Here is a 12,621-nt window from a genome sequence, read left to right on the forward strand (position 1 = left end):
CCAAAATGGGTTAAGCCGCCAAGCAGGAGGGGGAGAGGCCTTCAGGAGCCGCATCGTGATCCAGTAGGGGGCATGGTCCGAGAGGATTCTTGGAGCGAAGCCCACATCTCCCAGTCTGGGTGTCAAGGTCTGTGAAATAAGGATGAAGTCAATCCGGGACATCGTGTTATGGTTAGCGGAGAAGCACGAATATGCTTTAGCATGCGGATACCTGTGTTGCCAAGTATCCACAAGGGCAAAGTCGGTCCATATACGATGTAGTCTAGTATGGGCTGGCGGGTCAGTAGGGGAGTCCGGTGTGCCCATTCGGTCCAGAGCGGGAGTGAGGGTCATATTAAAGTCCCCCATCCACACTGCCGGCACCGAGGGGTATTGTGCCATAAATGCGAGGCCCTCCTTAATTACAACCGTATTATAGGGAGGGGGGACATAGCAGGCTAGTATCAAAATAGGGGATCCGTTAATGGTGGCGTGTAGAAACACATATCTGCCCTGCCGATCCGTCTGGAGCAGCACTAGGTCAAACGGCACCCTTTTAGCAATTAGGACCAAAACCCCCCTGGAGTATGAGGTGTGGGTGGCATGGTATGCCCAACCTATACATGGCTTTTTGAGAGAGGATTGAAGATGGCCAGTAACATGGGTCTCAACGAGCGCAATTATGTCAGCACGCTGGGACTTAAGGAATGCCAGGGCGGCGGTTCGTTTTATCTTATTCCGCATACCTCTGACATTCCACGTAAAGAACTTTAGAGAGCTCATGGTGGATGCAGGGCGCATACAATAAACCAGAGGTGTACTAGAGTCAGCAGAGCAATCACGGCTATATCAGTTAGCATAAAACACAATAGCAGCCAATACCCATAGTGCATGTAAAATTTTAACATAGTACCTTCAGCATAAACAAACGTTTGTAAACATAATGGTGTAAGAAAAATAGAAACCACAACATTCCCTCCCCCACCCAGTCCAGCGCCACCCCAACACGGCTTGGACATCAAACCCCATAACCGGGTACCAACAGGGGACATCCAATGCGTAGGACCCATTGGAGGCATGGAACTTGATTGCAGGGGGGCATAGATACCCATGGCAACAAAGAAAAAAACAAAGGGGGGAAAAAAAGAGTCAAACAAACGGGGGAGGAAGAAGTACACAAAAATCCAAAAAATCCTAGGGGGGCGACTTCTCTGAAGGGTGCTTGGGGAGTAGGAGCCAAAAAGGTGTAACACCATCATGGCTGAGCAGGGGGTAGCTCCGCCCGCCATGGGGATGATTGCTTAAAGTATAGTAGAAAAGGTGTGGACATCGTGTAGCCCACAGTCCTCCCCAGGCGCTCCGCAGGTATAAAGGAGGCAGGGAGCGCACGTCGGCAAGGTCGCCCGGAGTCGATAAGCATGCTGTAAGAGCCGGAACTAGTGTTAAAGGAATTTCCGGGTTAGCCTCCAGCTTCCGCAAAGGGCCGTCATTTGTAATGGGCCCATCAACGGCGTAATCAAAAAGTCGTGGGCGCCCAGGTAGGGTAGCATGTTCAGTCTCGGTGTTCCCTCTGGTCAATCCAGGTGGACGCCAGTGCAGGATCTTCAAAAAAGAGGGTTCGGCCCTCGTATTCCACGCGAAGTTTCGCAGGATACAACATTGCGTATTTAAGGTGTAGAACCCGAAGGCGTCGTTTAACATCCTGAAACCTGGAGCGCTGCCGCTGTACCTCGCCGGAGAAGTCTGGAAATACTGCCACATGCGTATTGGTATGAGGGATATTACCCCTTTCTCTGGTCAGGCGGAGGATTTTGTAGCGATCCCGGGAATTAAGAAATTTCGCTATCAAGGTGCGCGGTGGGGCTCCCTGGGGAGGAGGACGAGCAGGAATGTGATGGGCCCTCTCCACCGCGAACATCACCGAAAATGCCTCTCTGCCGAAAGTGGAGGTCAGGAGATTTTCAAGGAAACCCGCCGGGTCGCTGCCCTCAGCCGACTCAGGGAGGCCAATAAAGCGGAGATTGCACCTCCGAAGTCGGTTCTCCATGTCGTCCTGTTTTGCGTTAAGCTGTTGCAGCTGGCGGCGTACCTCATCAGTGGTGTGTTGCAGGGGGTGTATGATGTCCTCAGCTCTACTGATGCAGGTCTCTGTCTCCGCCACGCGGTCCCGGAGGGTGGAGAGGTCTTGTTGGATGAGGGACACATCAATTTTAACCTCCTCAATTTTGGAGGTGAGCGTGCTCTGGCACAGGGCGATGGCATAGAGGACTTGGTTAGTGGCTGACGCAGAGTGGTCTGTGTCAGAGGGAGCTCCGGCACCATCCCTGGCCCGCTGCTCCTCCTCATGGCGGCGGTACCTGGCAAGCTTGTCAGCGGACTTTTTAGGTGGGGAAATGGTCCGAGGTGTGCCAAGATGGCCGCTGTGTATTAGGCCAACCTCTTAAATTCCCCGCTCACAACAGCTGTACAGTGCCGCAAATAAGGTTATGGACCGTGTTCAAGAGGATCAGCGGCTGCAGCGGGAATAAACCGGGGACAGGACGGTCAGGGGGTTACAGATCACCGGGCACAGTACCTCAGCGGGTATAGCAAGATGGCCACTGCTCCTAGGCCCAGGCCGGTCCCACAGGCTGTCCCACCGGTCGCAGAGGGATAAAGGGGCACTGCACAGGTGGTAGAAAGCAATCGGTGGCCACACCAGAGAGATGTAAGTTTGCAGGCATAAAGGTCTGTGGAGGAAGCCTCGGGTGTAGCAAGATGGCCGCCGGCAGAGGGACCAGGCCGAAACCGCGGACTGTCCCACCAGTCTCTGTCCGAAAAATAGGTCCCACACCCGCGGCCGAGGGCGATCCGGCAGCCGGGGGTGCTGTGGGGCAGCTCCGGAGTAGTCTGGAGGGCTGGGGAGGCCCGAGAGCCGCCGCCGGGTGTAGCAAGATGGCCGCCACTCCGGCGCCTAGGCCGAAGCCGCGGACTTTTCTACAGGCCGTCCCCGAACGGGGAAATCCTACCAGAACGGCCCCGCGCAGCGCCCGAACAGGCGGATGGCTCCAGGAGTATTGCGGGGGAGAAGGCAGGGACGTCCAGGCACAGCACCAAGGCAGGATGTTGCAGTATGGAGGTTGCAGGAGTGTGGACGAGCGGAGCTCCTACTGCAGACGTCCTACTCCATTGCACCTCAGGCCACGCCCCGGCCGGCTCATATTTTACTCTGGTTCACATAGGTCATGATAAGCTGGCTCGCTGTGGTCCCAGTTGTTCTCCATGATTACATTTGTCCGAACGGAGCTGCATTAGTTATACTGTACTACATGTCGGAGGTGGGGTTTCTCTCTTTTCTGCATGAAACTCTAGGACTCCCCTCTGAGAACCCAGAGTTATTTGGCTGCCTATTTTTTGTTACCCTGGGTCATGCTGTATGGTTGACTGTTATATTTATGTTGTTCTACTTATACTTAATAAAACAAAAAAAAAAATAATAAGTCAATGCCAACAACTTAAAAAAAAAGCCTATGGCATCGAGAAATCCCAGGCGGTCTCCCATCCAGGTACTAACCAGGTCCCAACCCTGCTTAGCCTCTGAGATAAAATGAGATTTGGCTCTTTCAGGGTGATGCAGCCATAGTAGATTTTTTCAGGCACGCTCAACCCTCTTGACAAACGCCAAGATGGTCACCTTGGGAAATAAACAAAAAAAACGCCAACAACATAAAAAGAAGCCTACCGCACCTAGTATTTCCAGGCGGTCTCCCATCCAGGTATTAACAAGGCGCGACCCTTTCTAGCCTCTGAGATCAGCGGAGATTGGGCGCTTTCAGGGTGATGTGCCCATAGGCAATCTCTTTGGGCACTCTCAACCCTCTTGACAAATGCCAAGATAGTCACCTTGGGAAACAAGCGAAAAAAAAACAAGTCAATGTCCACAACATAAAAAAAAGACTACGGCACCTGATATTCCAAAGCCATCTCCCATCCAGGGACTAACTAGGCCCAACCCTTCTTAGCCTCAGAGATGAGAAGAGATAGGGCTCTTTCAGGGTGATGCTGCTGTAAGCTAACTCTTTGGGCACTCTCAACCTACTTGACAAATGCCAAGATGGTCACCTTGGGAAACAAGCGAAAAAAAAAAAAAACGAATCAACGCCAAAAACATAAAAAGAAGCCTACAATAACTGGTATTCCCAGGTGGTCTCCCATCCAGGTACTAACCAGGCCTGACTCTTCTTAGCCTCCAAGATCAGACGAGATTGGGTGCTTTCAGAGTGCTCGGACTCTTTCCCCATCACTAATGGGACGAGGCAGGGGTGCCCTCTGTCTCCCCTAATTTTTATTCTGACACTGGAACCACTCGGAATGACCCGAATATTACTGGCATATCCAAACCCTCGGCACACCACAAAATTGCGGCGTACGCTGACGATCTAATTTTTTTCGTCTCCAATCCACACATTTCGTTTCCCAATATTCTCGCGGCTCTCCGGCGATACGGCAGCCTATCAAACTATAAAATCAATTGCACCGTCAGCTGTATTGAATATATCGGTCCCGGATGGTGAGGCCAAGAGGCTACGCTCCGCTTTTCCATTCTACTGAGCTGAAAAATCTATACGTTACCTGGGCGTTGACATTGCAGCGGATTTGGAGCAATTGTACCCGCTTAATTTTGTCCCTCTCCTGAATAGACTGAAATCTGATTTGGGAAACTGGCATGCTTTAACACTGACCTGGTTCGGGCGCTGTAATGCATTCAAAATGACGGCCCTCCCGCGGATCTTATACTTGTTCCAGACATTATCGATCCGGTTACCCCCAATTTTTTTCAGACAACTGCAGGTGCTGCTCCGGGACTTTATTTGGGTGCGCAAACCGCCCAGAGCCCGTTTGCAATTGCTTGCCAGACCAAAGGACAAGGGGGGTCTGGGTCTCCCAGATCTGAGACAATACAACAGAGCGACTCTGCTAGCGAGAGTCGTTGATTGGCATTGTAATGGCCCACACAAGCAGTGGGTGGAGATGGAGATTGAGGATGGATCCATTCCCCTATTGACCTCCCCGTGGCTCCTGTCCACCCTACCAAAAGACCTCAGAGATCACCCCGTAGTGGGAGCTACGTTGGCTGTTGTGTGGAGGTTGTTCCGCTGCACACACATTGCTCCCCTGCCGTCACCAATGACTCCGGTTATAGGTAATCCAGACTTCCCCCTGGGATTTACCAACAAGAAACTGCGACAGTTGACAGTGGTGGGGAAACAGCGTCTGGGAGACGTGTGGCCCTCGGGAGGGCTCCCGATCATACAAACTGTCGCCGAGCTTTCTGACCCTAAGCTTGACTTGTTTAGTGCTTATCAACTTCGTCACTTTCTTCTGGCCATACAAAGGGCCCCCTACACTCCTAGAGACCTGACGCCCTATAAATCCATCTGTCACAAAAGGGAACCTGTGCGACACACCCTCTCCCTCCTGTACAACCTATTGAGTAGTCAGGAGGAGGAGTCGACCCCCACCATTTATCCACAAATGAGAGAGGGACTTAGGCATCATATTTACCCCACAACAGATAGGGAAGATCCTGACCTTAGTACATAAAGCTTCCATCACAAACCAATTTTAAGAATAAGGATACAAGATAGTCTCACGCTGGTATAGAGTCCCACACCTTCTGAATAAAATGAATAGATCGATCCCGGATGTTTGTTGGAGGTGCAATTCAGATACGGGGACCATGGGACACCTTTTCTGGGCAAGCCCGGCCTTGAGGAACTTTTGGGTTCCCAGCAGCATGCCTTCTACACTTGACCGAACAGCCTGTTCGAAAATAAAAAAAACCCTCACGATGCAACTCCTGAACGCCGCCCGGGCCTGCATTCCCGCACTGTGGAGGCAGCCTCAGCCCCCATTCAAGGTGCTGTGGTATTCCAAGTCAATCATATTCTCCGGAAGGAAGAATTGACCGCCACCCTTCACAACACTGAAGAGGCATTTAGTGTTACATGGAGGCCCTAGAGGTATTTTACTGGTACTCGAGACTACATTCGGGAGGTGAGTAGGCCATGTCTGCCCTGGGTGGCATTCCCCCCAGGTGGTCTCCCATCCAGGTACTAACCAGGTCCCAACCCTGCTTAGCCTCTGAGATCAAAGGCATGCTCAACCCTCTTGACAAACGGCAAGATGGTTACCTTGGGAAACAAACAAATAAAACAAGTCAACGCCAACAACATAAAAAGAAGCCTGCGGCATCTGGAAAACCCAGGCGGTCTCCCATCCAGGTACAAACCAGGCCCAACCCTGCTTAGCCTCTGAGACCAAACGAGATTGGGCGCTTTCAGGGTGTTGTGCCCGTAGGCGATTTCAATTTCTTTGTGCACTCTCAACCCTCTTGACAAATGCCAAGATGGTCACCTTGGGAAACAAGGGAAAAAAAACAGGTCAACGCCTACGGCACCTGGTATTCACAGGCTGTCTCCCATCGCTGCTTAGCCTCTGAAATCAGACGAGATCGGGTGCTTTCAGGGTGATGTGGCCGTAAGCGTTCTCTTCAAGACACGCCCAACCCTCTTGACAAACTCCAAGATGGTCGCCTTGAGAAACAAGCGAAAAAAACAGGTCAAAGCAAACAACATAAAAAGAAGCCTATGGCACCTGGTATTCCCAGGCGGTCTCCCATCCAGGTACTAACCAGGCCCGACACTGTTTAGCCTCTGAGATCAGATGAGATTGGGCGCTTTCAGGGTGATGGGGCCATAGGTGATCTATTTGGGCACTCTTAACGCTCTTGTTAAACGCCAAGCTGGACACCTTGGGAAACAAGCGAAAATAAACAGGTAAATGCCAACAACATAAAAAGAAGCCTACGGCACCTGGTATTCACAGATGGACTCCCATACAGGTATTAACCAGGCCGTACACTGCTAGGCCTCCGAGATCAGATGAGATTGTGCGCTTTCAGGGTAATGTGGCCATAGGTGTTCTATTTAGACACTCTCAACCCTCTTGACAAATACCAAGATGGTCATCTTGAGAAACAAGTGAAAAAAAACAGGTCAACGCCAACAACATAGACCCTGGCGGTCTCCCATCTGACCCAGACCCTGCTTAGCCTTTGAGATTGGGCGCTTTCAGGGTGATGTGACCTCAGGCGAATGCTTCGGGACATACTCAAAACTCTTGACTGATGCTAAAATGGTCACCTTGGGAAACAAGCGAAAGAAAAACAAGTCAAAGCCAACAATATAAAAAGATTCCTATGGCACCTGTAATTAGGTACTATCCAGGCCGGACCCTGCTTAGCCTCTGAGATTCACCTGAAGCTACCCTTTATTACTGGTGTTCAATTTCTGCAATACATGCATCTGCAGTGCAGAAGTTAGAGTGGGTGTTGTGTGCCTCCTGCACAGTATACACCTTATTGCTGGTGTTCTGTTTCTGTAATACAGGAACCTAGCACTGTTACAGTGCTAGGGTGTACAGAGAAGCTGGTATATATAGAAGACTACAGCATACAGAAGAAGTATGTAGATAGGCTTGAGTATACAGAGATGCTAGAGTAAACAGTGAGGCTGGGGTACACAGAGAGGCTAGTTTAAAGAGAGGCTAGTATATACAAAGATGTTAGTGTATATAGAGAGGTTAGTGTATAGAGAGAGTCGAGTGTATACAGAAAAGACAGTGCATATAGAGAAGCTAGTGTATACAGAAGACAGGCTTGGGTATACATCAAAGCTGACATTCTATACAGAAGACTGGGTAGTGTATACAGAGAGTCTAGTGGGTACAGAAGACAGGCTGGTGTATTCCAGCTAGATTTTACAGTCTAGTGTATACAGAAGACAGGCTGTGGTATACAGAGAGTTTAGTGTATTCAGAGAGTCTAGTGTATACAGTCGGCGAGTGTATACATAAGACTGGCTAGTTTACACAGTGTTTACAGAGATGCAAGGGTGTACAGAGAAGCTGGTATATATAGAAGACTATAGCATACAGAAGAAAGGCTAGTGAATACAGAATACAGACTCGTGTATGTAGATAGGCTTGAGTATACAGAGATGCTAGAGTAAACAGTGAGGCTGGGGTACACAGAGAGGCTAATTTAAAGAGAGGCTAGTATATACAAAGATGTTAGTGTATATAGAGAGGTTAATGTATAGAGAGGGTCGAGAGTATACAGAAAGGAAAGTGCATATAGAGAAACTAGTGTATACAGAAGACAGGCTTGGGTATACATCAAAGCTGACAGTGTATACAGAAGACTGGGTAGTGCATACAGAGAGTCTAGTGGGTAAAGAAGAAAGGCTGGTGTATTCTAGCTAGTTTTTACAGTCTAGTGTATACAGAAGACAGGCTGTGGTATACTGAGGGTTTAGTGTATTCAGAGAGTCTAGTGTATACAGTCGGTGAGTGTATACATAATAGTGGCTAGTTCAGACAATGTTTACAGAGATGCAAGGGTGTACAGAGAAGCTAGTATATATATAGAAGACAGAAGAAAGGCTAGTGAATACAGAATACAGACTCGTGTATGCAGATAGGCTTGAGTATACAGAGATGCTAGGGTAAACAATGAGGCTGGGGTACACAGAGAGGCTAGTTTAAAGAGAAGCTAGTATATACAAAGATGTTAGTGTATATAGAGAGGTTAGTGTATAGAGAGACGAGTGTATACAGATAGGACAGTGCATATAGAGAGACTACAGAGATTCTAGTGGGTACAGAAGACAGGCTGGTGTATTCTAGCTAGTTTTTACATTCTAGCGTATACAGAAGACAGGCTGTGGTATACAGAGGGTTTAGTGTATTACAGAGATGCAAGGGTGTACAGAGAAGCTAGTATATATAGAAGATTACAGCATACAGAAGAAAGGCTAGTGAATACAGAATAAAGGCAGGCTTCTACGGAGAGGCTGGTGTATGCAGAACACTATCTAGGGTATATAGAGAGGCTAGATTATACAGAGAGGCTAGTGTATACAGTGAAGCTAGTGTGTACAGAAGAAAGGCTAGACAGGCTATAAAGAGAGACAAGTTTTTACAGAAGACATGCTTGGGGTATACAGAGATGTTAGTTTATACAGAGAGACTAATGTATACAGAAGACAGGCTAGGGCATACAGAAGACAGAAGACGGGCTAGTGTATTCAGAACATAGGCTAGTGTATATCGAAGACAGGCTATTGTATGCAGAAGATAGGCTAGTGTAAACATGCTGGTGTATATAGAGAGGCTAGTGAATTTAGAGGGTAGGCTAAGTGATAACAGAAGACAATCTGGGCTATACAGAGACATTTCATCATTTCATCTAGCTCACATCTCTAATGGAGTTTGTCTCATTGCCATGTTATGCCTTTTCATTCTTATGCTAAATATAGATTATACTCACTACACGATTTTAATCATCCACATCAAGCATGCAATAAAACTATCATAAATAAACCATGTACTCTTTTGCTCTATTTTGCATATTTGTAATTCTCCACATCAACTGTTCAATGTGACAGTTGATGTGGAGAATTACAAATATGCAAAACATTGAGTATGTGACAGTCCTGACACACCATCCTGACTTATTTTTCTTTATTTCGTATTAGAAATAGAGAGTACTATCTCAAAATCCGGTTAAATCTATTCACTTCGATGCGCTCTACCGCTAATTGTACGGTAATGCAAAATGTTCACAAAACTAAGAGTACTGTAACTATCGCTCGCTAACGATGTAAACAGTTTTATTGCTTTTCTGACATTAACCGAGTATCTCTGACATTAACTGAGTATCTCTCTGCACTATGATCTCAATAATAATAATAATAATAATAATAATAATAATAATAGGTTTGTGTAATGCAAAGATCAACTAGTCTAATATAAGCTTTCTCATTGGTACCGGCATATCCTTTAAATTTAGACTAACGCAACTATTTCTCGGCCATTTTCAAGCTAAGCTTTCAATCTCTTACCTTTGAACAGCGATACTTCCTCCCTACAATATTAAGCCATTTAAATGTCCTATTGGTCGCCTATATTATACAACTCTCTGAAAAGCCTATATGTAGAGAATAAAACTAGTCTTACATCTTAATAAAACAGTTTAAATGCTCAACCAGACACATAAACGTTTCCACTGTTTGACTCTATTTTCTGTATTACTTCTTTTTCTCCACCTTTACAAAACATTTCTTTTTACCGCAGCAAAATGTGCGAAAAGCAGTGTAAGCCGTCTTTCTGCCATATGCTTCAGAAAATTAATGTACCGCTTTTAAATCCATATCAATTCCACATAACCATGAAGCGTCTTACAATTTTAACATTTACTGATAGCAATTACTGATATTACATTATGACTACACCAGTGGAAAAGGACCGCGTAATGGAAATGTGAAATTAATCATAATCTCAGCGTTAATTTAGCTGATAAAATTACGATTTACTCAACGATTTACTCAACGATTTAAAATTAGATTTTTTTTCATTCTAAGTCTATTTATTCTTAAATAATTTATACTATATTCTACTGTACTCTTAAATTATGTAATGTTGTTCTGTATTTTAGCCGTTCTCATATTTCGTTTTATTTTTCAACCATCGAATCTCATTGCTATTCCGACATTCTGCCTTAATGAGGCTATTACTTTGCAACTATTTCTTGATCCCTTTTGTGTATTCACCTTATCTCGACCTATATATACTGCCTCAATATTTTCCTAATTTGTTTTGCTATACTTATTATTATTATATTATAGAGATTACTATCTCTAAATCATTGTAAACCTAACCATAGTTATAATGTCTACAGCTGATTTTACGTTTAAGCAAAATTCACACAAAACCATCTTTTTAAAACCTTTACACATTAAGAGTAATGCAACCATCGCTCGCTACCTCTATGCAATAGGATTCTCTTTCCAGTGGAAACGGAAAAAAGTCAGCGTAAGCCGTCTTCAAGCGTAACAAAATTAATGGAACGATTTACACGTTGGAATTTGCAAGCTACGTCAATTTACTCTTAAATAATGTACCTTTGCAACTATCCCTTGACTTTGCAACTATCCCTTGATCCCTTTTTTGTATTCACTATATCTCGACCTATATATACTGCCTCAATATTTTCCTAATTTGTTTTTCTATACTTATTATTATTATTTTATAGAGATAAATCTAAATCATTGTAATAAGTTATAATGTCTACAGCTAATTTTACGTTAAAGCAAAAGTCACACAAAACCATCTTTTTAAAACCTTTTACACACTACACATTAAGAGTAATGCAACCATCTCTCGCTACCTCTATGCAATAGGATTCTCTTTCTGACTCTATTTTGTGTATTACTTCTTCTCCACATTAACTGTCACACTGATAACCATTTGTAACACATAACACTTGCAACACATTTTTAACAGCAGCAAAATGTGAGAAAAGCAGTGGGACGGTTTACTTGATTGAGAAGTGGTTGCAGTAGCAAAGCATAGCAATACAGTTTGATTACATTAATAACACATAATGCAACTATTTTACATTCACCTCATGCATACATCCTAATGTAAGCTGTCTATCACTATTAATGTTCATGGTTACTGATACATTATACCGATAAATATTGGAAACGGAAGACAGTCAGTGTAAGCCGTCTTCGTGCGTAACAAAATTAATTGAACGATTTACACGTTGGAATTTTCAAGCTACATCAATTTACTCTTAAATACCCTTTAGCTGCTTAGCTCACACTTTGCTGTATGTAGCCGCGTTTACATGTAAGTAACCAATGGGGATTGACATTTCATGTCCATCTCACATCTCTAATGCAATTTGTCTCTTTGCCATTTCATACTTTGCCAGTTATTACACTTTCTCATCCCATAGAAACCTAGTCGTTGCTGAAATTTCATGATTACAGCAATCATCTCACCTAATTGCTATTCCGACATTCTGCCTTGGTATTACTTTGCAACGCTCTATTAACCAATGTAAAGGTAAGCTAGATATTTTGTGTATTTCCACTTAAACTCGACCTGTATATTATCCTTTCTAATTTTGATCAATTAGATTATAGAGTTTGCTATGTCTAAATCCAGGTTACCTACTCTCCTTTATTACGTATACTGCTAATTTTAGGATAATACAAAACCATCTTATTGCTTCTTTGAAGACTGCACATATTAAGAGTAATGCAATGCTACCGATGGGAACAGTTTAATTGCTCTTCTCACATTTAGCTGGTATCTCTCTCTATAGGAAACTGAGTTTGTACCACAACGATCACTCATCTAATATCAGTCCACTCAGTGCTACCGGGAAAACTTTTACTTTTAGAGTAATTAAATTATTTCTCAGTCATTTTAAAGCTACTGCAAGTAACGCTTCCGATCTCTTTTCAACTGCAATACTTAATCTCTGCAATATTAAGTAATATTTAGCTGCTTAGCTCACACTTTGCTGTATGTAGCCGCGTTAACTGTATAAATGGTTACATGTACATAACCAATGGGGATTGACATTTCATGTCTATCTCACATCTCTAATGCAATTTGTCTCTTCGCCATGTCATACTATACTATTATACTTACATATCCTTAAAGACACGTAAGGATCCTGAAAAACGATAGAAACCTAGTCACGTCGTTGCTGATATTTCATGATTACAGCAATCATCTCATCTA

The 12,621-nt window shown here is 44.8% G+C and overlaps 1 pseudogene; it reads right to left on the minus strand.

Moving 5' to 3' along the window:
• Nucleotides 1-6,603: 6,603 nt before the first annotated feature.
• Nucleotides 6,604-6,722, minus strand: LOC143932382 (5S ribosomal RNA; annotated as a pseudogene).
• Between the last annotated feature and the right edge of the window lie 5,899 nt (nt 6,723-12,621).

Source organism: Lithobates pipiens, unplaced genomic scaffold (assembly GCF_037356315.1).
Source record: "Lithobates pipiens isolate NorthernLeopardFrog02 unplaced genomic scaffold, aLitPip1_a1.2 Scaffold_25, whole genome shotgun sequence".
NCBI lineage: Eukaryota > Metazoa > Chordata > Amphibia > Anura > Ranidae > Lithobates > Lithobates pipiens.